At 34.3% G+C, this 23,594-nt stretch overlaps 1 protein-coding gene and 1 non-coding gene across 6 annotated transcripts in view; one reads left to right on the top strand and one right to left on the bottom strand.

The window, feature by feature from the left end:
• Rad51b (RAD51 paralog B) overlaps positions 1 to 23,594 on the bottom strand; it is a 573,606-nt gene that overhangs the window by 430,832 nt on the left and 119,180 nt on the right. The window lies entirely within an intron of this gene.
• Positions 7,686 to 7,758, top strand: Trnam-cau (transfer RNA methionine (anticodon CAU)). The gene has a single exon. It is a non-coding gene; the product is annotated as a tRNA-Met (tRNA).

The following is a 23,594-nucleotide window of genomic DNA, read 5'->3' on the forward strand; positions in this document are numbered from 1 at the left end:
GAATGTCAGGATGGTAAACATGTAGCATTTAACAATAATGGTTTTACTACTGCAAATTATTTTATTTATATTTAATATTAAGTAAATTAAATTTTAATTTTAATATTTAATATGAAATTAAACAAGACTTTTTCCCTCATTTAATTCCTTTAAATATGACTAATGATTTTATGCAAAAAAAACAGAAAAGAACAACAACAAAAAATATTGTATTTGGCACCGCAGTGTGTCACACATTATGCTGAACTTTGGGGATAGAGATGAATTAGGAATATAATTTGCCCTCAAAAAGCTTACAGATAGATAAATAATAGTAAAATATAATGTATTCCAGAAAAGAAGCATGAGATAGTATGAGTCAGTAAATGATTCAGCAAAGCAGAAGTTGAAAATTGGAAGGTAATAGATGAGAGTAGAGAAATAGAGATGATAGATCATGAAAATCTGCATCATGAAAAGAAGTATATACCAGTATACCAGTCAAATTTTTAATCATAGAATAATATTTTTGTGTTTTTATAACTTTATTTGCTTATTTGTTTTAAAGAGCACTTTGATAACAGAGTAGAAGATTGATAGGCTGTAGAGAAAGGGCTAGGGACAGAACTGCCATAACTTAGGAAATGACATAGAAGACCTAGAGATGAATCACTTTCTCCTCCCTGGTATGCTTACTTCACTTGCCTTCCAGGACACTACACTTTTGATTTCCCCTTTATTTCACTGGTTCTTCTCAGTCTACTTGGTTGATTCCCCTTTTTCTCTCCCCAACCTTGCCTCAATCCATATTTCTTGTATTGAAGTAGCCTGGGCTAGGTTCTTATTCATTTTCTTTATCTACTCCTTTTCTTGGAAATTTCATGTAGTCTTTGGTTTTAAATACGATATATTTTCATATAACTCCAAAATTCATTTGCACTGTAATTCTGAACTCATAAATCTGACTGCCTACTCAATTTCTCTAGTTATCTAATAGACATCTCAGTAGTAAATTCAAAATTACATACCCTGTGCTTCTTCTATGAATACATTCTCACCACCTCACCCTCAGGGAAGTCCACTTAGAACAAAAAAACATAGATTTATCTCAACTTTCTCTTACACCCTACACCTAATCTATTAGAAACTCATGCTGGCTGTATCTTCAAAATATCCCAAATCTGGGCTGGGGATGTGGCTCAAGCAGTAGCGCGCTCGCCAGCGTGTGTGCGGCCCGGGTTCGATCCTCAGCACCACATACAGACAAAGATGTTGTGTCTGCGGAAAACTAAAAAATAAAATATTCTCTCTCTCTCTCTCTCTCTCAAAAAAAAATATATATATATATATATATATATCCCAAATCTTCTCACTACCTGCACTGCCACTAACGACTCTGTCCAAGCTATCTTTATCTCTTGATTGAGATATTCCTAACTGACCTTTCTGTTTCATCCCTTGCTCGTACAATCTGTTCTCAAACCAGAAGCCATAGTGATTGTTTGAAAATATAATTCAGGCATCTTCCCTCTGTTTATTGCATCCATCCATCCACTGCTCCATACGGGCCTGCCATGAACTGACCACTGTCACCTCTACGGCCTCCTTTCCCATGGCTTTTCCTCTTGCTTTCTCCACTTCAGACACACTGGCTCCCATGATGCTCCTTGAAAGAACTCCTCCGACAATTTCTCTTCTTACAACCATTGCTCTGACAGTTCTGTCTGGAAAGCCTTTTCCTCAGATATTTTCATTGCTCATTTCCTTCAAGTTTTTGCTCAGATTTCATTTTTAGATGAAACCACCATTTTCTAAACTGAAACTCTCTCCTAATCCTACACTCCCAAGCCTCCATTCTACCCTGTTTTCTTTTTTCATGACATTAATACTTTCTCTACTATGAATATTATTAACACTTTCTTTGTATAATTAATGCTTAGATCTAGTATTTATTGTATGTCTTCCCCACAAGCTTCATCAGAACAGTGGTCTTTGTTTTGTTCATTGAAACATTTCAATCAAACAGAACAGAGTCTGGCACATTGTAGCTGCTATGTACTTCCTGAATGAGTAAGTTGCAACAGTGATGTAGAGAAGGTAGATCAAAGAAAGATGAAGAGCTAGGCCTGGTGGCACACAACTACAATCCCAGCAACTTTGAAGGCTGAGGCAGGAGGCTCAAAGGCTTGAGGACAGCCTCAGCAATTTAGTGAGATCCTGTATCAAAATAAAGCAATTTAGTGAGATCCTGTATCAAAATAAAAAAATAAGAATGGCTGGGGTTGTAGTTCAGTGATAAAAGTACCCATGGGTTTATTTCCCTAATTAAAAAAAAAGAGGCAGAGAATATATAATTAGCAAGACTTGGTCACCAATAGTATTTGGAGGGTAAAGAAAAAAATAAGGGCTGGGAATGTGGTTCAAGCGGTAGCGCGCTCGCCTGGCATGCATGCGGTCCGGGTTCAATCCTCAGCACCACATACAAAGATGTCCGCCGAAAACTAAAAAACAAATATTAAAAAATCCCCTCTCTCTCTCTCTCTCTCTCTTAAAAAAAAAAAAAGATGGAAAAGAAAAAAATAAGTGTAGGCTGGCATCCATATTTCTAACTTGAGATAAAGAAAGCAAAGACTAATTTGAGAGGAAGAGATCCCAAGTTCAATTTTGAACATGTGGAATAAACAAATCAGTTATCTTGTCTTATATTCTAATTAAATTCTAAAAACCAAAGTCTATCTAGTAAACAGTAGCAATATGTTTTAGTGGAGGACTACTTTTTTTTCATTTTTGTGCAATCTTTTTTTAAAATAAATGCATTTATTTAGTAAATCTTTTGAAATATTTTTGAAAGTTTTGTTATTGTTGTTGTTGTTGCAGTACTAGGGATTGAAACCGGGATATTTTACCAGTGAGCTGCTTCTACAGCCCTTTATTTATTTTTTATTTTAAGTTCATCTCACTAAGTTGGCAAGGCTGGCTATGAAATTGATATTCTCCTGCCTGAGCCTCCCATGTTGCTGGCATTATAGGCATGCAACACAGTATCTAGATTCTTTTTAAATTATAGTAAAATGCATATAACATAAACTATACTATCTTAACCATTTTAAGTATACAGTTTAATAGTACTAAGTATATTCATGTTGTGCAACCAAACTTTAAAACTTGTCATCTTGCAAAACTGAAACTATTTATCCATTAAAAAATTGCTATATCCCTCTACCCATACCTTGGAAAACACCACTCTACTTTCAATGAGTTTCACTATTCTAGATACCTTATATAAGTGGAATCATATACCATTTGGTTTTTTTGACTGGCCTATATCACTTAGCATAATGTCCTCAAGGTTCATTCGTGCTGTGGTATGTGTCAGAATTTCCTTTTTAATGACGAATAATCTTCCATTATATTTATATGCCACATTTTATTTATTCCTTTCTCTTTTGATGAACATTTGGGTTGATTCTGCCTTTCAACTATTTTTAAAAATGCTGCTATAAACATGGATGTACAAATGGTTTTTTCACTTCTCTGCAATCTGAGATAACTATAGGAAAAGTCAGAGAAGACCATGAATTAGGAATGGGATGACTGATGGGTAGGGGCTAACATTTTGCCAAAGAATCCTGGAAAACCAGAGAAAGACCTTATGATAGTAGCAGTTGTCTTAGATGTGTTTAGATAAGACTTGAAAGATAAAGAACAGAACCCCACCCCACCGCTGCCTTAAGCCATTTTTTACTACTGTTACACAAAGAAGCACTGATTTCTCATTTTATATTTCTAATTTAAAACTAGGGTCTACCAACTTACCCTACCTAGTTTGATAATGATTTATAAGCTACTGTTAATAGGGTATACTTTTAAGATGAAAGACAACACCATAACCATCCTATTTTAGAATAAATCAAAGATGAAACTTGGCCATATAACCAGTGAATACGTTCAACTAATTAACTTATCCTGCAGGCCATGCCTTTGTTGGCTTAATATTTCAAAAGCTTTCTTTTTTCAAGATCATTCTTGTCTACCTAGAAATGATGAACATTAAAATTAAAGCTAGCTGAAAAACCTATTTAGCCAAGAGAGCAAAAATAGTTTTTTGGTGTTTTGTTTTTTTTTTTTCTGAAAAAGAAAAAGAGATTAGTGTGTACTTTTAAACCACTAACGTGGTATTTTATTTTTCCTTTCAAAAAGTAACATGGAAATTAATTATAGTTCAAAGAAGAAATATAGAATATTCTGACAATAACTGAAACAACTCTGAAAAAACAAGTTCTGCCTCAGAATTCAGTTTCAACTTAATATTAATACTGAAAATGTACATAAAGGTGTGGTTTTTGTATGAATTCATAAAGTAGCTGACATAATTAATATCAGGGTGTTCCAGGGTTTCTTTTATTTCTTTATCAGTAATACTCTTTTAATGAAAATGTTTCTTGGAAGATTATAAGTAAGAGAGTCTAGTAACAGATTTTTTAAATAAATGATAAGAGAAACTGTAGTATATTTCAACTTCCTTAGCACTCAACAGAGTGACTAGCATTTAACAGGTAGCCAAAAAAATTATAAATTAATGAGTGAATAAAAGAACAAATGTAAGAACAAGCCAATGGCCCTGTATTATTATCTTCTTACAGTTAAAATATGTATTATTATCTTCTTACAGTTAAAATATGATCACATTGGTTTTAGTATTAATTAAAATGTGTCAAATATAAATAATGTTTCCTGGAAAGAACATTATTTTCCCTTCTAAACTCACAGGTTAAGTCCTTTTAACTTCAGAAAGACATTTTAAGAGTAGACAAGAATAAAGCACCTTGCAAAAGCAAACAGACATGTTTTAATAATAACACATACATATTCCAATTTATCCATTATGATCAAAGAGATTCTCTGTTTCTTAGCCAAATGACAGGGAGTAAGACTTTTTTTTTTCAAAAAAAGTTAGACTGAATTTTATAAATCAACTAATTTTACTCCCTATCTGATGAATACATTTCTTCTATTATCACATGCCCAGAGGTAGGTAGTTCAACAACTCCCTAGAAAAATCACTACTTTAATTCCCAACACAGTGCAGTCCATTCCATTTGGGGGGGGGGGGAGGGTGAGGGGGGTGGGGATCAGTTAAGAAACAGAGACCTCTCCTTTTATATCTCCATATACCATCAAATAACTGGTCATCATTTTGCTTTCTGGGACATTACAATCTCATTTTAACCTCCCTTTTGTAGAAATGCTCTTTAAATAAACATTAGGAGATGGCACTTATGACCCCTTAAAGATTAAACATCTTTCTTTCTTCAGTTTGGTTATTTGGGAAAAAAAAAAAAAACGTATTGTTTTAGCCATTTTCTTCTGAATGTGCTTAAAGAACAGAATATAATTTTTCCTGCCCACATGCTTCCATTTATGTACAATGAATTGAAATGCATTCTGCTGTCATGTATAACTAATTAGAAAATTTTTTTAAAAAAAACTACAATGTACATTAAAAAAAAAAAACAGAATAATCTGACTTGGAAGAAAGAAGACTGTCATCAATCCTGTTCCAGACACTTTTATTAATATAGCCTAAGATCATAATGCAATTTTGGAAAGGAACATGACAACATTATTGCTCATATTAAGTTTGCAGTTGACTTAAGATATTGTCTTTTTTCTACCCCTAAATCTAAGCCATTTCTCCCTGATTCCAAAATACATAGCATCATACATTGCATTATGAACTTGTTCTCAGTAAATTTTATCATACTGGTTAAGCCAATCAACCCAGCATGTTTGGCCTTGTCTGATTCCTGTCTCCATCACCTAATAATTGAACCATCCTTCCCAACTGCATATGAATTACAAATTTGATCAGTATATCAGATATATATATATATATATATATATATATATATATATATATATATATATATGTAACAGAAAGCTAAAGATAGATTTCTTATTATCTCAAGACCCTCCCTCCAGGTTAACATAAATTCATTACTTAACACTCTTTTACATGGTTGTTCAACCAGTTTCATACCAACATAACTGTAATAGCATTCTCATCCATCATGCCTACAGTGATATCATAAGATAAACCATGTCAAAAAGATTTATAAAATTCAAGCACTTATATGGTATGGTCAACAGTCTAACAAATTTCTAAAGAAGAATGAAATTATCTTAATCCACCATAACTTAAAAAAAAAATAAATTCAGGCTGGCTCCCAGAGATCATCATTTTTCCTTCTGAGTACTCAACAACCATCTGCTAAATGACCTAATCTGGAATTTTACTGAGGTTCACTTCATACTCACGAGCTATAGTAAACAAGAAAGAGAACCTCAGGTGCTACTGCCTTAGGCTCTGTAATCTGCTCTTTCCCCTATCATCTTCCTGCCTAGGATTCCATCTCAGGGATCTTGCCCAGGCTGCAGAGCTGTGGCAGGGGATATACCAAAAATGGGTTTTCCAGATTTAAACACCCAACTCTGATTCCTAACTGCTTTTCCCCCATGTTCTTTGAACCAAACAAGAGGAGCAATAGTTATCTAATGTTTGGGATTATCTGGATTACTTTTCTTCTCCATTAGTATATGGTCCACAGTTAACTACCATGTAATGATTTCTAGTAAGGCTTCACTTTTACATACTCTCCAGAAAGAAATAAAAGCTAATAAAATTTTAACACAACTATAATCTGTGAACAGAAAAGAATAATTTGATATGCAACTGTAATATCATACCTTTCTGGGGTTTTCTGTGTCATTTACTTGGCACAAACTCTATATAGTTGTATGCTTTTAGTTCAAAAAAATCTCAAAGTACTCATTATAGGCAAAACCTACTATGACCAGTCAGTAAATAAATCCAAACCAAAGCACCACTGTTTAGTTCTTAGGCAGTAAATAATCATACCTAATACTTCTATGCAACAGACTTTTTACAATATAAGATTTTTACCTCTTAGAAAGAAAAGAACTGGGGTATGGCAAAAATGAGCAAACTCAGGATAGAGACACATGGAATATTATGCCCCAAGTAATGCTTTGGAAATAGTCACTGGGCTTGGAGGATTTGTTAGTTTTGGCTTTGTTTTTTGCCATAAGAAACATTGGCAAATTTGATTCAATGTTTTAAAGGTCAAATTATTATATCTATCTACTATTTGAAAAATAAGAATAACTTCGTCATTTCACTTAGAGAATTAGAATTAGACTCAAACTTTTAAAGACCTTTCAGAAGTGGGACATGTAATTGCCTAAATTGGGGTAAATCCAGGGCTGGACATGTAAATGCAAGCAAAGCAGACAATTTCAAAGAAAAGTATCAGATCCAAAAGATTAACATACTGGCATAATATAGGAAATTCCAACTGAAAGTGCTGTCTATACCTGCTGCCTACAGCAGGGTAACCCACTACCCTACTGCCCCTCCCTGGAAGTTGGAAAAGTCATTGTTCTTTTCCTTTTTTCAGTACCTCATTTCCACATCAAAACGCAAAACCAAAAATCATTAACTGACACAATAATTTTTTAAAAATATTCTTCTTTTAAAAAACATGTCTCAAGGGGCTGAGGTTGTAGCTCAGCAGTGGAACATTTGCCTCATAAGCATTTAGAACTGGGTTCAATCCTCACTCAGCACCAAATAAATAAAGGTATTGTGTCCATCTACAACAAAAATATTTTTTTAAGTGTCTGGAGGGGCTATAGCTCAGTTGGTAGAGTGCCTGCCTCATATGCAGAAGGCCCTGGGTTCGATTCCCAGCACCACCACCCCCAAAAAAGTGTCTGGAAATTCTATTGTATGTCATGCACACTATGCCCATTACAGACATCCTAGAATAGGAGAAGCATACTTTCATTACTGAAACCTTGGATATCATTTAGTCTAAGGCTTTCATTTTTCAAAAGTTCAGGGAACTTAAGTGATTTACCTGAAGTAAAGCAGCAAGTTAGTGGAAAGATCAGGAAATCGCCACAGATAATTCTGTTAACCTCTGTAAAATAAGACACCAGGTGTCACAGGAACACTCCTAATCCTTACTTTACAGGAACTAGACTTTGCCTGACTACTAAATATCTTACTTTTTAAATGTCTGCTAATTCAAAAGTCCAACAGTTTTCATTTAAACAAAACTAAAACATCACTCTGCATACTCATAAGTACAAAAAAAAGCGGGTGTTGAAGTTATTACATACTATAAACTACATTTTACAAACCACATTATAATAGTCTAAGTGTATAGTAATCAAATGTCATCACATATAATTAAAGATAAACTCAGCGTGTCAAAACAGAAGATCAAAGCACTTTTAATACTGCAGGCCCATCATTTTCAATGGCCTATTCCTTGATCATGCCTTTAATTCACACAATTTGGTGAATCAGTACCTCCTCCTACTGCAGTTGAAATAAGCCCCCAAACCCTACTTTCAAAAAAATTGACAAACATAAAAAATATTCTCAAATTATGTGTGTGAAAAAATTAGTAAACCACCAGTTTTCCATTAAACTTGATCCTAGAAAGAACAGATAATATGTTGTTTTTCATTCTCTAAATCAGAATCTGATCTAAGCACACATTTTTTAGTTAAAAGAAGAGTTCTTAGCCTCATATGTGAAAAGTAGATAATCTGAATTACCTGGTATTCCCATTTGCTGGTGGTTGTTTGTTTTGTTATTAATACCAACTATGGTAATGAAACACTACCTGCTACCTAAGCAATTCAATAAAAAAAGAACCAAGAATAGTATCACTCAGCATTATATAAAAAAAAGAAAGAAAACCCTTCTGTTGCAGTTATTTTATTCCTTTAAACTTTGGCTGAACCACACTGGCTGGTATTTTGCTGAGGGAGTGATTGCCAAGTTATCCACAGGCACATACACAACAGACAAACCACAATATGGAGAATGTCAGCCATTACTCCTAAGAATCTCTTCACAAAAGTATGTGCTGAGTAATGAGGAGTTCTTCAGTAAGTTCAGGTAAATGTAGAGTTAGAATAGGCCTTCAGAAATAAAAAATCAACTGAGATAACCGCCCCAGATGATAGTTATGAAAGTCAATACTAAGAAAACCTGTGTACTAAACATTCTTCTTTAAAACAGAAGAAAACAATGTTTTGGGCTGGGCTGTAGCTCAGTGGTAGAGCGCTTGCCTAGCATGCATGAGGCACTGGGTTCGATGCTCAGCACCACATAAAAATAAACAAATAAAATAAAGGCATTCTGTTCATCTACAACTACCAAAAAAAAAATTTAAACACAATGTTTTAAGAGTTCCTGAATGCTAAGAGATTAAAAATCCTAAATAATCCTGAATAATAAATTCAAGTTTATTATGGACCTTAACAAATAAAAGATGAGCTGCAGGGAAACCAGAGCCTCTAAAAGGCTACAATGTACCTTCTCAGATGCTGACTTCAATATGAACAACGTCCTATCTGTACTCATCCTTAAAAACTTCGATTGAGTCATTTTCTTAGAACCACATTTATTTGATAATAAAAGACCTCTTCTTGGGCTGGGGTTATAGCTCAGTGGTAGAGCGCTTGCCTTGCATGCACGAGGCCCTGGGTTCGATCCTCAGCACCACATAAAAATAAATAAAAATAAAGATATTTGTGTCCATCTACAACAGCAACAAAAAAAAATTTTAAAAAAGACCTCTTCTTGACAACCTGAGAGTTCTAGTCTTGAGAAACATATTTTAAAAAGTCTAAGATGTTTCATTCCAATTTCACTGTCTGCTAAAATACCAGGTCAGATGGGAAGGCTATTTTGGAACATGTATATGGAAAGGAAGTCAACAATTGCAAAGGGTTTCCTCAAAGGAATGATGAAAAGAAATAACATGTGAATTAGTGCAGAATTCAGTGTTTTGTGTGTATATGATATTACACTTTGGACTATTCAAGTTTCTTCAAGACTCAATAAAACAAAACATAATGCCTGTATTGTTACATTGGTGCTCTTTGACATCTTTAATTACTCTTAAATTCATTAATCTGATATGTCCTTCTCTCCCCTTAAACTACAAAATATGTAAGAACTTTTGACTTACTAAATATATTTAATTTTTATTACAAATTAAGTATTACATGTGCCTGAAAGTATGGAAACTAAAATTATAGGATAAATTATCTATCTATAAAAATTTATAATCTAGTTTAGAAAAGACTCAACATAAACCTAAATAAAGTATAGCATGCAGGTATATACCAGTATACACGTGTGCATACCCACAGCACTAAAATACAACAAGAAAAAGAACCAAGGTACAGTGGAAATAATTATGCAATTCCATATGAGGCATTATACAAAATTCTGGGCCTTTAATAAGTGTCAGTGTTTTTTAAAAAGACAATATACTAAGGAAACACAAGTGATATGACAATGAAATTTCTATTTACCAATCCTTATATAGAAGACACAAAAAAGCTGCTAAAAAAGTTGTATTGGGAAGATAGGCAAATTTAACAATATATAATACTGAATTTGATCAATATACCATGCTTATGTAAAAGAATGTCTTTGTTCTTAAAAGACATATACTGGGGCTGGGGATGTGGCTCAAGCAGTAGCACGCTCGCCTGGCATGCGTGCGGCCCGAGTTGGATCCTCAGAACCATATACAAACAAAGATGTTGCGTCTACCGAAAACTAAAAAAAAAATAAATATTAAAATTCTCTCTCTCTCTTTTAAAAAAAAAAAGACATATACTAAAGTATTTAGGATAAAGAGTCCCAATCTCTGCCATTTACTACCAAGTGGTTCAGAACAAGAGTACAGTAAAAAGTACACACACACACACACACACACTTAAGAGACAAAAAAAAAATAGCAAAATGTTACCATGTGAATGGATCATAGGAACTGACTATACAATACTAGCAACTTTTAATTTCTCCAAAATGTATTTTTAGCTTAATGAACATTTAAGCTAAAATTAAAAAAAAAAAAAGAACACCCCAAAAAAAGCCTAGGTGATGCTGGTCTCAGTGGTACATGCCTGTCATCCCAGCTACGAGAGGCTGCTGCAGAAGGATTGCTTGAGCCCAGGAGTTCAAGACCAGCCTGGGCAACACAGAATACTGAGTAGTCTTCCATTGTATGTCTATACCACAGTTTATTACTCATTCACTTGATGATGGACCTGGTGGTGACTTGCAGTTTGGGGCTATTACAAATAAGACTGCTAAGACAGTTGTATATAAGTTTTTGTTTCTATACCTTCAATTATCTTGGGTAAAAAGCTAAGTGGAATAGCTGGATCATATAGTAGATATATGTTCAACATTTTAATAAACTACCAATCATACCATTTGACATTTACAAAACGTAATACTGTCATTGTCATTATTTTTTACTTTCCCACCTGCAAGATGGCAGGGTTTTAGTTCCTCCACATACATACTTATCAACACTTTTATAAGATTTTTTTTTCACTTTAACTTTAATAGGCATTGTATAAATAAAAACATTGCGGTTTTTATTTACATTTCCATGATAATTAATGATGTTGGGTTCCTTTTCATGTGTTTACCATCCATGTATCTTCTTTGGTGGTATGTTTGCTAACATCTTTTTTCTGTTTTTGTTGGCTTGTTTTTTTATTGAGTTTTGAAAATTCCTTATATATTCTGGCTGAAAGTCCTCTATCACATTATTATGTTTTGCAAATATTATCTCACAGTCTGTGACAAATCTTTACATTCTCTTTTGAAGATCTGAAATTTTTTATTTTGATGAAGTTCAATTTATCAATCTGTCTTTTTATCAGCTGAGCCTTTGGAGGCATATATAGCAAAGCTTTGCAACAAAAAAAATTTCCAATTTGCTCTTCCCCCTTCCACTGATACTATGATCAAACTCAGGGCCTCATACATACTAAGCAAGTGTCTACCACTGAGCTACATTTCCGGCCCATCTTTCTATTTATTCTTTTAGAAGTTTTATAGTTTTAGGGTTTACATTTTAGTCTATTTCTCCATTTTTGGGTTAATTTTTATATGGTGTAAAATATTATACAATTTATTTTTCACATAGATATCTAATTGGTTCAGTACCATCTGTTACAATTTAAAAGACTGGCTTTTCTCCAGTGAACTGCCTTTATACTTTTGTCAAAACTAAGTTGCCCATGTATATGTTGGTGTTTGTGGAGTCTCCGTTCTGTTCCACAGAAAAATTTCCCTATCTCTACATTAAACATTAATAATTAATACTACTCTACCAGGAGGATGGCAAGTTAAAAGCAGCCTCAGCAATTTAGTGAGGTCCTAAGCAATTTAGCAAGACCCTGCCTCAAAGTGCAAAATAAAATGGGGGGGGGGGGTACAGCTTAACAGTTAAGTGCCCCTGGGTTCAATCCCTGGTACCAAAAAAAAATTTTTTTTTAAATACTGCTACTCTACCTTGAGTTATGATTTATAAATCTTGAAATCAGGTAGTATTAGTCTTCTAACTATACATTCTTTTTAAAAGTTGTTGTTTATTTATTTGGTCTAAGATGCTACAGTGATAAAAATAAAGAATTTCTTTCTTGTAGCTCAGCAGTAGAGTGATTGCCTAGCATGTTCGAGGCCTTGGGTTTGATCCTCAGCACCATATAAAAATAAATAAATTAAATAAAGGTATTGTGTCCAACTATACCTAAAAAATAATTTTCTTAAAAAAATAATTTCTTTCTTTCTCCCCGCGCCCCCAGTACTGGAGATTAAACCCATGAGTACTTTACCACTGAACTACAACCCCAGAGCTCCTTATTTTTTTATTTTGAGACAGGGTCTCACAAAGTTACTTAGGAACTCACCAAATTGCTGAGGCTAGCCTCAAACTTGTAATCCTCCTGCCTCAACCTCCTGAGTCACTGGGATTATAGGCATGTGCCACAATGCCCAGTAAGAAATTTCTATTTTTTAACAATATAAATCCCATTTATTTTTTCTTTTGCAAGAGTTAATTAGAAAGATAGAGAATACAGACATTCAGGAAAGACTGAAGAGGCCACCGTTAGTAAGTCGATCTGCCAGACCTATTTCTCAGTTTAAGAGAGAAAACCACCAATTCTAAAAGTTAAGCAATAAACCTTCAAAGAAGGCACAGTATGGACTTCACAGAACTTATTTTACAATCTATAATCTAATTATCAAGCATTGTGCAGGTTATCTTCACTCAGGATTTCTGTTCAAAAATTTATGTAATTTAAATAGCCACAATTTTAAACTTGATAACATGCAGTAACAGAGTATATATTTAACATCTATTATGTCCTCAGAAGTGTTCTAGATTCCATTCAGAAAAACTACAAGATCTTCTACCACACTGATTTCCATTTAGGAAGAAAACAAAAGAATAGACAAAAACAAAAGTGACAAGAAATAAACAAATCAACATAAAAATAATGGAGAAAGAGCTTAGTTCAAAAGTACTATGGAAAATAGGATCCAATAAGATTATTATGAAGACTCCTTAAAGGAAAATATAAGTCAGGGTTTGAAAGAATATTGGTAAGATTAAAATAAATGACATCAGTTGATAGGAGAAAGCATGAAGTTATTTTAGAAATATTATCCTATCAGGCAAGAGGCTGAGGCAGGAAGATTACAAATTTGAAGTTAGCCTAGACAATTTAGTGAGACCCTGTCTCAAAAAGAAAAACTAAAAAAGAAAAAAAAAAAGGTGGGGGCTGGGAATGTAACTCAGTGGTAAAGGGCCCTGAGTTAAATCCCCAGTACTAAAATATCCTAGTAGAGCCAGGTAACAGAAGTTTTAAGAGTAACAGCGCCAGGAGTGTGGCTCGGGGCAGAGCACTTGCCTAAATGTGGGAGCTCCTGGGTTTAATCCCCAGCACCACACACAAAAAAAGTTAAAAAAGAGAACTACTAAGGCTAGGGAGATAAGGGAGAAGACTATTCTATACTTCAGGCATAAGGGGTTGGGGAGACAGACCAGAGAGGTAACTATTGAAATGTCTTAAAATACATAAATAACCTGAAAGTTTTAAGTATTTATTTACTTCAAATGTTCATACCTATTCAAAATTAGAATTTAAAACTCTGTTTTAACTAAACACACTTAATTAAATATTTTAAAGTTATATACAAATCATAATTGTACTTTTAAGAATCACTCTTGTGAGGTAAAAACAACTCTCCACATCATCTTCAATGGTAGTGAGACCTCAGGGCTACAGAGTTGTTTACAGTGAACTCTGAGGCACTTCCATTTCCAAATCTGCCCACATTGGAGTTTCATGTTTATATGATGGTTAGCCAGTAAAGTCCATTTTTCTTCTCCTGCTTTAGTAAAATAGCTTTTAGCATATGGAAGCATTTTCATATTGTCAGTCCTGCTGTAGGGAAAGGAGAACAATCTGCAAATGCCATCCAATAAAATGTGAACTTTCAAGTGAGGCTGATCAGACAAAGTTTCATGTGGCAAAAGTTGTATTCAATAAATCTTTCCCTTTTTTCCAGAAGGGAATGTTCAAATTTATCAAAAATTCAGCAGAGTGACCAAGGAAGATGGAAACCAAGTAAAAACCGTGAGATTTGATCTTAAGGATATAACTAGAGATTTTCAGAAAATTGAGTGCTGAGGACTGAAATGCAAATGACTTTAATCTTTATTTAAAACTCTTCATAGAAATACTGATGTGGTGGTGATAAGCACAAGACAGAACAGCAGTTGGGGAAGGAAGTAGAATCCTCTGAGGGTAACACTCATACATCTTCCACATGCTTTTTCAAGTCTGTCTCTGACCCTCCTTCACCCTCTCTCCTCCCACTTCTACTTTTCCTTTTACATATACCAGGTAGTGTCCACTGAGTAGAGAAGTGGGACACATGTGCGGTGTATAGAACAAGTTAGAAGAAAATGAAGAGATATCATAGTCAGAGAGAGTATTGCCCGGTGGCCTCATGAGGAGTCCCTCACAGGTTCAGGGGATCTCAAAGACATGATGCAAACAGGAGGTATTAACTGAAGTGATCTGTGCAGTAACCAGGTGTATATGCAGCTGATGGGCTTTGTCTTCTGAAGGATATAGTGCAAACATCATGAGCTGTAAGGATCAAAAGAAAGAATGAAGAGTTTTAGGGGCTGGGGTTGTGGCTCAGTGGTAGAGTGCATGCCTAGCATGTGTGAGGCACTGGGTTTGATTCTCAGAACCACATATAAATAAATAAACGTCCATCAATAACTAATAAAATATTTAAATAAAAGAAAAAAAGGAAATTCTTAAAAAAAAAAAAAAAAAGAGAGAGAGAGAGAGTTTTAACCATTCTACTTTCTCTAACTCAAAGTGCTCCAGCACTCCAAACAGGAATCCTGGCTGATACACCTACACATACAAACAACAGGAGGGGAATTTTTTAAAATATATAAACACAAGTAATTCAACCACATGGAAACCAAAAATGTGCAAATAATAACTGAAATCACAGACTGATATTATAAATAATCCCAAAACCAACCCTAAATAGAATTAGAGATGATGAGGAGAAGGAGGAGGGAGAAGACAGGGAGAGGTGGAGGAAGAAGAAGAAACAACAAGGAAATATTGTTATTGAAACTAATAATGTGAATGGAATTATATCTTAGTAAAGGCACCAAACTAAAGGTTGCCAAAAGGAGCTTCCCTTCCCACAGACTCTCAGGCCTCACTCTCCAGGGCTGGTGCTCAATATACCAAGAATGATACGGAACACAATTAGCCACATTATTTTCAGGCTGTATGCGTACCTATATTTTGATTAATATTATCACTTGATTTTAAATTTTCTCAGTCAATAATAATAAGATGTTGACACAAATTTCAGTAATTTGCCCTTTCTTTGTGAATCAAATCCATGAAACTTTCAAGAGAGAGAGAAGATAAAAATAAATTCCTTTTTTCTACTTATCTAAGCCAAAGGGCTTGATCAGGCCCATAACTGAAGCAGAATAGGGATCAGAGACCCTGCATTGCTTGCTACTTAGTACCTGTTCTGCTCCAGGCAACTCTGAAACTTTTGCTTTGATAGTTCAAGGCTAAAAGCCAATTTTGATAGTTGGCCAGAGGGAACTTTTTAAAAAATTAATCTCCTCATATAGCAATGCTTCTTGAGGAAAATGATGAAATGTAGTTCCCAACTATTCTGAAATCAGTTTGTCCTCATGAATGGCTCTGAGAGATATCACTCATTCAGCAGCACCACACACAAAAAAAAAAAAAAAAAGAAAGAAAAGAAAGAAATTTGTAGCTGAATCAAGATTTCTAATTTTTAATCAACCAGCCAACATGTACTCTGCACATGTACTCTGCACATGACAATAGGTACATATGAAGGAATAAGATTTTGCTCCCACAAAATTGGAATTCTAGTTGGAAAGGAAAATTAACCCAGTTAAACTAATTAAAAATAAAGGGATAAACTGTTCAGTATTTAGCATTAGTATAGCAGGAATTCTAAAATTAAAGGCTAAATAGCCCAGAAAAGTGCAAAGTGGCTTTATAAAAGAGGTAGAAGGAACACAATAAGACTGGAACAGACAGAATCAGCAAGATTTGGAGCTGGGGTTGCAGCTCAGTGGTAGGTAGAGAGCTTGCCTCACATGAGTGAGGCACTGGGTTTGATCCTTAGCACCACATAAAAATAAATAAAGATATTGTGTCCATCTACAAGAAAAAAAAAATCAGCAAGATTTGGAAAGACAAAGAAGGTAATCATTACCATGAAGGAAAAAGCAAAGTAAAACTGAACACAGTATTAGGGATGGAGATGGTGTTTGGTCCAAGGTGTAAGTGACCAATTTAAGTAGGTGTTTGTTAAACACAGTTGAACTAAGTAAGATCAGGGGACTGGCTTAGGGAAGATGCTGAACATCGAGGATATAAACTTGAAGATTAGGCCAAGGAGAGTCACGATTATTATTTGTGAGGGACGTTAGAGATTTTCAGAAAATTGAGTGCTGAGGACTGAAATGCTTTAGAAAGGGTTGTTTTAAAAAGATCATGGAACTAAGCTCAATGGCGCAAGCCTGTAATCCCAGCGGCTCTGGAGGCTGAGACAGGAGGATTGCAAGTTCAAAGCAACAGTGTTGCACTAAGCAACTTAGTTAGACCCTATCTCTAAATAAAATACAAAATAGGGCTAGGGATGTGGCTCAGTGGTGAAGTGCCTCTCTGAGTTCAATTCTAGTACAAAAAAAGCGGGGTGGGGCATGGAAATAAATATTGTAAGCCATGTAGTTGTGAAATAATATCAGTTGTGACTTGAATAATAGCATCCATTTATGCAGCATTCAACAATATTTATAAATGTCATTGTTTATCATGCACATTCGAATACAACAGGATATTACTGACCCATAGAAACTGAGATAACAAATGTTCATTGTTTTAAACTGCTGAATTTTAGGATAATTTATTAGCAATAGATAACTAATATATACATAAAGTCAGCAGAAGGGACCCCAAATAAGGTAAGAAAGGCAGGAGAACTGAGGATGTGCACTGCCACTAAAGACCAAAAAAATAAAGTTTCAACAAATAGTAGATAGGTAGCGCCAGATATAAATGAGTAATACAGCATGATAAAATGGTTTTTTAAATGTTATTTAATTTGGTTTAGGTCATGAATAATAAAAATTAGATTGTGTACAAGAAACTGATTACTGTTAATGGTCAAATTGCTGTTTTCCTCCTTAAAAAGTGAATAGGAGAAAAGCACAGGCAGCCTGATAAACACCACAAGTCTAACTGTGTGGGTTAACTAGTAACTGATTAAATGGCTAGTGAAAGGTATAAGTCTCACATATGGCAGTGAGGGTTTTTATAAAATTTTACTTCTGTTTTGATCTAGTACCTAACTTCAGTCCTACACTCTCCCCACAACAAAATAAGAAGTATAAATTTATTCAAATTTTTTATCACATCACCTGCCGAATGGTGCTAAATATTATTAGCTACCTGTTTGCTTCCCAGCTACATTGAAAAGTTCCTGTAGCTTATTCATCTTTGATGTCACAATACCTCTAACAATACTTAGTCCACAGCAGATGTTTAATAGCTAATTGAAAATTAAATATATTCATACATCATAGATCATTTTTAAAGTATCAAGATTTTTCTTCCATTTATGTCTCTATCAGATAGTACCTCTTCATTGTAATTCCCTAAAATTTAGTATTATCCCACCTGTCCATCTTAGAAAATGAGTCAAAGTCCTTCTATTACATATATTCCCCTATGCAATCTGCAGATTTCACTTCTTACATTAAGACACTTAAGTGTCATTTTCCTATCCAAGGTAGTAATAGTGAATTAAACAAGTGTTTTGTTGAAAAGATCAATCTTCAAAAAACAATATTAATTTAAAATAGAGTGAATGACCCATTAGTATCAATTGTTAGCCATCATTCAAATAAGTGATTCCTGTGTTACCTTTTTTACAACTCAACTGGGTGTTGTGGTCTTCATTTCTATAAATTCCACTACATTTCATACTCCATCCTGGTCAAACCTCCATCTCAATTATACTGACCTGAACAATCTGGAATTTATATTATTTCATGGATTTCTTTCAACATTATCCTAGGTTTTGGTTTAGAATGTCAAAATCTAAAAACTTGCATTCCCTTGTCCTCAAATTGATAATTGACTGCATAAAGTAACTGAGGCTATTTTAAGAGAATTGAGCATAAAAAATAATAAAATGAAGTTATTAAAAATCAACATTTAAAATAAGCATTGAATGCTCAATTTTATAAAAGTCTATTCAAAGAACAACTAAATTTTCAGCTTTTAAAAGAATCCTAATACACCAAATTAAACTCTAACTTTGCCACTCAAAGTATAAATAGGATAATACCAATCTTAAGGAGTTGTAATCTGGACAAATTCTTACATTGAAAATGTTTGTGGTCTTTTACGCAGAACAGCTGCCACCCAGGATGACTAAAATAACACAAATTAGATTTAATTGAGGTAAAGGACCACACCAGGTTTGTAATTCAATTTGTCCTATGTGGTGTGGGTTTGGGGTTTTCCTCCTCCAGCAAACCACAGTTTGAAAACTTCATCAAATGAGAAGTACAAAAGAATAAAACTATATAATGTGAATGTTTAGCATGAATAAATCCATTTTAACAGTTTAGGCAATTTTTTAAAAAACCTGATGTCAGCAAGCACTTGTTTTGTTTTATTCACTCAAAGTTCATTTTTTAATATTTATTTTTTATTTGAACACAATATCTTTATTTAATTATTTTTTATGTGGTGCTGAGGATCAAACCCAGGGCCTCGCACTTGCTAGGCAAGCGTTCTACCACTGAGCCACAACCCCAGCCTCTTATTCACTCAAACTTCTCACTGCCAATTTCTCATTCTTTTACAATCTATCCTATCTGTGAGTTTTATTTTGATATACTTTCCTATCTTAGCATACTATTTACCCAAAAGTGCAAAGTAGATTCCAGGTTAGTTTTAAGCCCATTTTTTTTTTTTTAACTTCAGTCCAAAACCCTGAGGATCATTAATGACAGTTAAGGCAGAGCCAGCAGTGGACCAACCTTTCAAGTGGCCTCAGGTATGACTGATTAGATGTTGTTGATAGATATAGCTAATTACACTGTCATCACTGTGTTGATAATTTTGATCTCTATGGATCTAGTCATAAGAGAAGAATTTTAGGATAATTCTTCTGTCCCTAGAAGAATGTTTAGATAAAATGTCCTGAAACTAGACAATCCCTGACCCTTGTTGGGATATATTCATACAAGGCAATTTGATCACTAAGGAAGTTTTAGGGGGAAAGTTGGGCTTACAAATTTAGTGTTGCTTTCACCATTCCCTTCCCATTAGAGGTCACAGATTTTAAGCAAAATTTGAGGGGAAGAATTTTCCAAATGAGTTGGTTGCCCAGGTAACTCTCAATAAGGTTCCAAACCAAAGAGTCTAATGTAATTGGCAGGCTTCATTTCAGAAAATCTTATTGAACAAGATTTCTCTGATAAATTCAGTGTAAGCAGAACATGGCAACAGGAATGTGTAACAGGTTAATAACCAATCAGAAGACCAGGTCACCTTCTTTTGATATTGATTACATATAAAGTATTTGGATTCTTGCATGTATTAGAAGTCATTTGGGGGATGTGGTAACACACACCTATAATCCTAGCTACTTGGGAGGTTGAGGCTGGAGGACTGAAGTTCAAGATCAGTCTGGGCAACTTGGTTAGACCCTGTCTCAAAAAATAAAGGAGCTGGAGATAGAATTCAGTGTTTGCCTAGCATGTGCAAGGCCCTGGGTTCTATCTCCATGGCTGCGGAGGAGGGGGGGAGTCAATTTGTCTTGGAAAATATGAGCACTTTTACTGAGGCAAACCCTTGTCTCTATAATTTTTTCTCTGGCAAATATAGACATGAAAGGCACCTGGCCTAATAATTCTCTCTTGCATAACACTTCAGAACACATCACAAAGCTGTCCCTTCTAAAGGCTCAGTTCTTCCCAGGTGTCCTAAAACACTAAAACACACCCAAGAAACTTGAATATCTTAGGTTGTTCAGACAGTATAGCTGTCAATCATGTTAAATGCAGAAAGAAAATTATTTTTACATCGTTTTTCAACAATATTGGTATCAATGAGACATTTTTTTCTAGTTAAAAGAGCTAGTTATTCAGTCTTCTCCCTACTATCAGACACCACCTGAGGTAAACTATAAATCCTCCTAAAAGACAAGACCAAGAAGCACTACCGGTTAATTATAGGGGTCTCACGGATAAACCAGATGCTGAGTACCAGATGGTTAAGATTATAACCAGCTAGAACATGCATAAGACACTCAAACTGTCTTAGAAACCTAATCATTGTTTTTATTTTATATATAGGTAGTGCCCTTCTTAAAGGCAGAAGAATGCACTATTATGCAAGGCTATCTTTAATCTTAAATTTGTTCATATTAAAAGCCAGTTCTATACAATTTTAAAAGGGTTAATTCCAATAAATTAAATAAATCTCAAATTGTATAGCCATTGTCATGGAGAAATTAAGGCAAAGCAAGGCAATGTGTTAAGATTACAATGTAGTTAGAGAGTAACTAGCCAACTCTTTTCACCAAGGCAGAATGATCTAAGAAGTCATATAACAACAATAACACAAAATAAAAAATGTCCAAAGGGCAATATGGACTATATCAAGAACTATATATTCTTCAAGACCCAGCTCATTCCCCTCTCTCCATTTCACAAATTTCCTACAGTGCTATTAAACTGTTTCATTTATTTTTAAGTTCAAAGCTACAAATCAGTTTACATTTACAGACAAAAAAAAAAAGATGCAAAGCAAATCAACATTCTCCTCTCTAAACTGCCTTTGTTGGTTACTTAACTGATCTGACTTCTCAAGTTCAAGAGAAATTTAAAAAGTAACTATGAAACTTACACATCCATATTCCAAGACCAACTCTACTAAATCTATAGATAGAAAGAAAACATGTTCCATTGGCATGAAAACTGGAACAAACTTAAACTTGTAACTAATCAAACATGAGTCATCTTTTTAAGTTCAGATGAGACTGCTGAAAAAGGAAACAGATCCTTCCTTACACTATCAGTTCAAAATGTCTTGCCTGCACTGAGCCTGGTCTGAAGCATTCCAGAGTAGTTTCCCTACTGGGTTATAAACATGACATTTCATTTGAGTACAGGTTATACTTAGAACAGTTTCATATGTGTTTATAAATAATTTGATTGTGAAATATATAGTTTAGATATTGTAATATTTAATATTTTTACATCATAACAGAATAGTCCCCAGATGTGCAAAACACAGGAAACGCTGCTGGACTTCATGCAATTGAGTGTCAGTTTTTTTCACCAGCTGGACACCAAATTTTGAAAAGAATTCTCATACCAGGGGTGATATCCATTTGGAAAGAACGACAGTGAGAAAAGAATGAGTTCTTTAAATGGTTTCCTCAAATAAATATCTCTTTTTGTTCATAATTGTCTTCCCTTTATAGAGAAAAGGTTTGGTGTCTCATATAGAGAAGAACTCCAGCAGGTGTTCTTCAAAAAGCATGTCTTTTACATATTTTTGTAAAAAGAAGCAACCAATCACAAGAAGGTGAGAAGAGGAATTTAAAAAGAGAATCTTATAGGATATATGTACTGAGAGTGTTGGAATTCAAGTAAAAGTGAAATTTTACATGATTTTCTAATCCAGGGTTATCTAAATAACAGACCTCATGAATAATCTGAACAAACATAAACATCCAAATATACCTTAAAAAAACATCAAAAAGCTGGGCATGTAATCCCAGCAACTCATGAGGCGGAGGGAGGTGGATTGTAAACTCAAGGCCAGTCTCAGTCATTTAGTGAGATTCTGTCTCAAAATAAAAATAAATAAGGGCTGGGGATGTAGCTCAGTGATAGAGCACCCCTGGGTTCAATCCCCATGGGTGGACTAGAATACAAAAACAAAACAAAACCTGGGCCATTGACTTTTGTAAAAGGCAGCAAATAACGTAGAACATTAAGTTGAAAAGAACTAAATAGATCATGGATTGGCTCCTAGAACATCACAAACCTTTGTTTTTGTATGTTTTCAGTACTGTTCTACCTAATATAGCACACTCTTTGCTGGCTTAAAAGAAAGAAAAACTTTAAGTGATCTATTCTGGGTATTTTTCGCACTTTCAAGAACTATCTTAATAATATACTAACCACCCTACCACTGCCAGTCACTTGTACAGAATCTTTACTGAGGAACACAAATTAAATGGTTATGGTTATCTTCATTATTTCACAAAATATCATTAGGTAAGCTAAAAGTCAGAAATAGGTTCCTGTGTGTTACAGATGGGATAATTTAAAAGCAAGGAGTAACCTGCAATCACAGAGTGAGACAGTGATGGGCTGAGACTAATTCTCCAATTCCTGACTCCCACACTTTTGCTCCTGGTATATGATGGCACCTTTTTGAACATTCAAAAGCATATTAATAAAGTAAATGTCTTATATATACTTTCTCAGAAGATCCTGTTCACTTTGACTCAGTCCTTAGCTTTATATAGGTTAAAAATATCAGATACTAGTGGTCTAATAATACTAGTGGTAGTAATAATAATGCTTGACAATTATCAACTCCTTTGACAATTTTCTTTGAACATTAAATGATCATTATAAATATTCTTCAAGGAAGAGTGACAAATAAGTAGCACAAGTTTCATCTATTTTAATATTATTAAGTTATTTATAACTAGCAATAACCAAAATCAAACACAGAAAAAAGTTTATCAGAATGTATTCTCTGAAAAAATTATTTCAATAACAGTAAAATACTAGAGCTATAAAAGCACTAAAAGACTACCTAAACCCCTCATTTTATAGATTTCAAATTTTCTTCTTGAATTAATTTGGGAATTTAAGTGCTAAACAGAAGCAATTGAAGAGGGAGGACATAGGCATATGGAAAAGGGAAAAACAGATGCATATATACATGGAGTCCTGGTTACATTTAATTTCCAGCAATGCCAATAATTGGGGGTGGTGTATAAGGAGAAAGGAGGGCAGAGAGTGTTAATGCCAGCAAAGTTCTTTGAACTGGATCCA

The sequence above is a fragment of the Marmota monax genome, unplaced genomic scaffold (genome assembly GCF_021218885.2).
Source record: "Marmota monax isolate L192 unplaced genomic scaffold, Marmota_monax_Labrador192_F-V1.1 WCK01_AAM20220418_F8-fsc00001, whole genome shotgun sequence".
NCBI classification, from domain to species: domain Eukaryota; kingdom Metazoa; phylum Chordata; class Mammalia; order Rodentia; family Sciuridae; genus Marmota; species Marmota monax.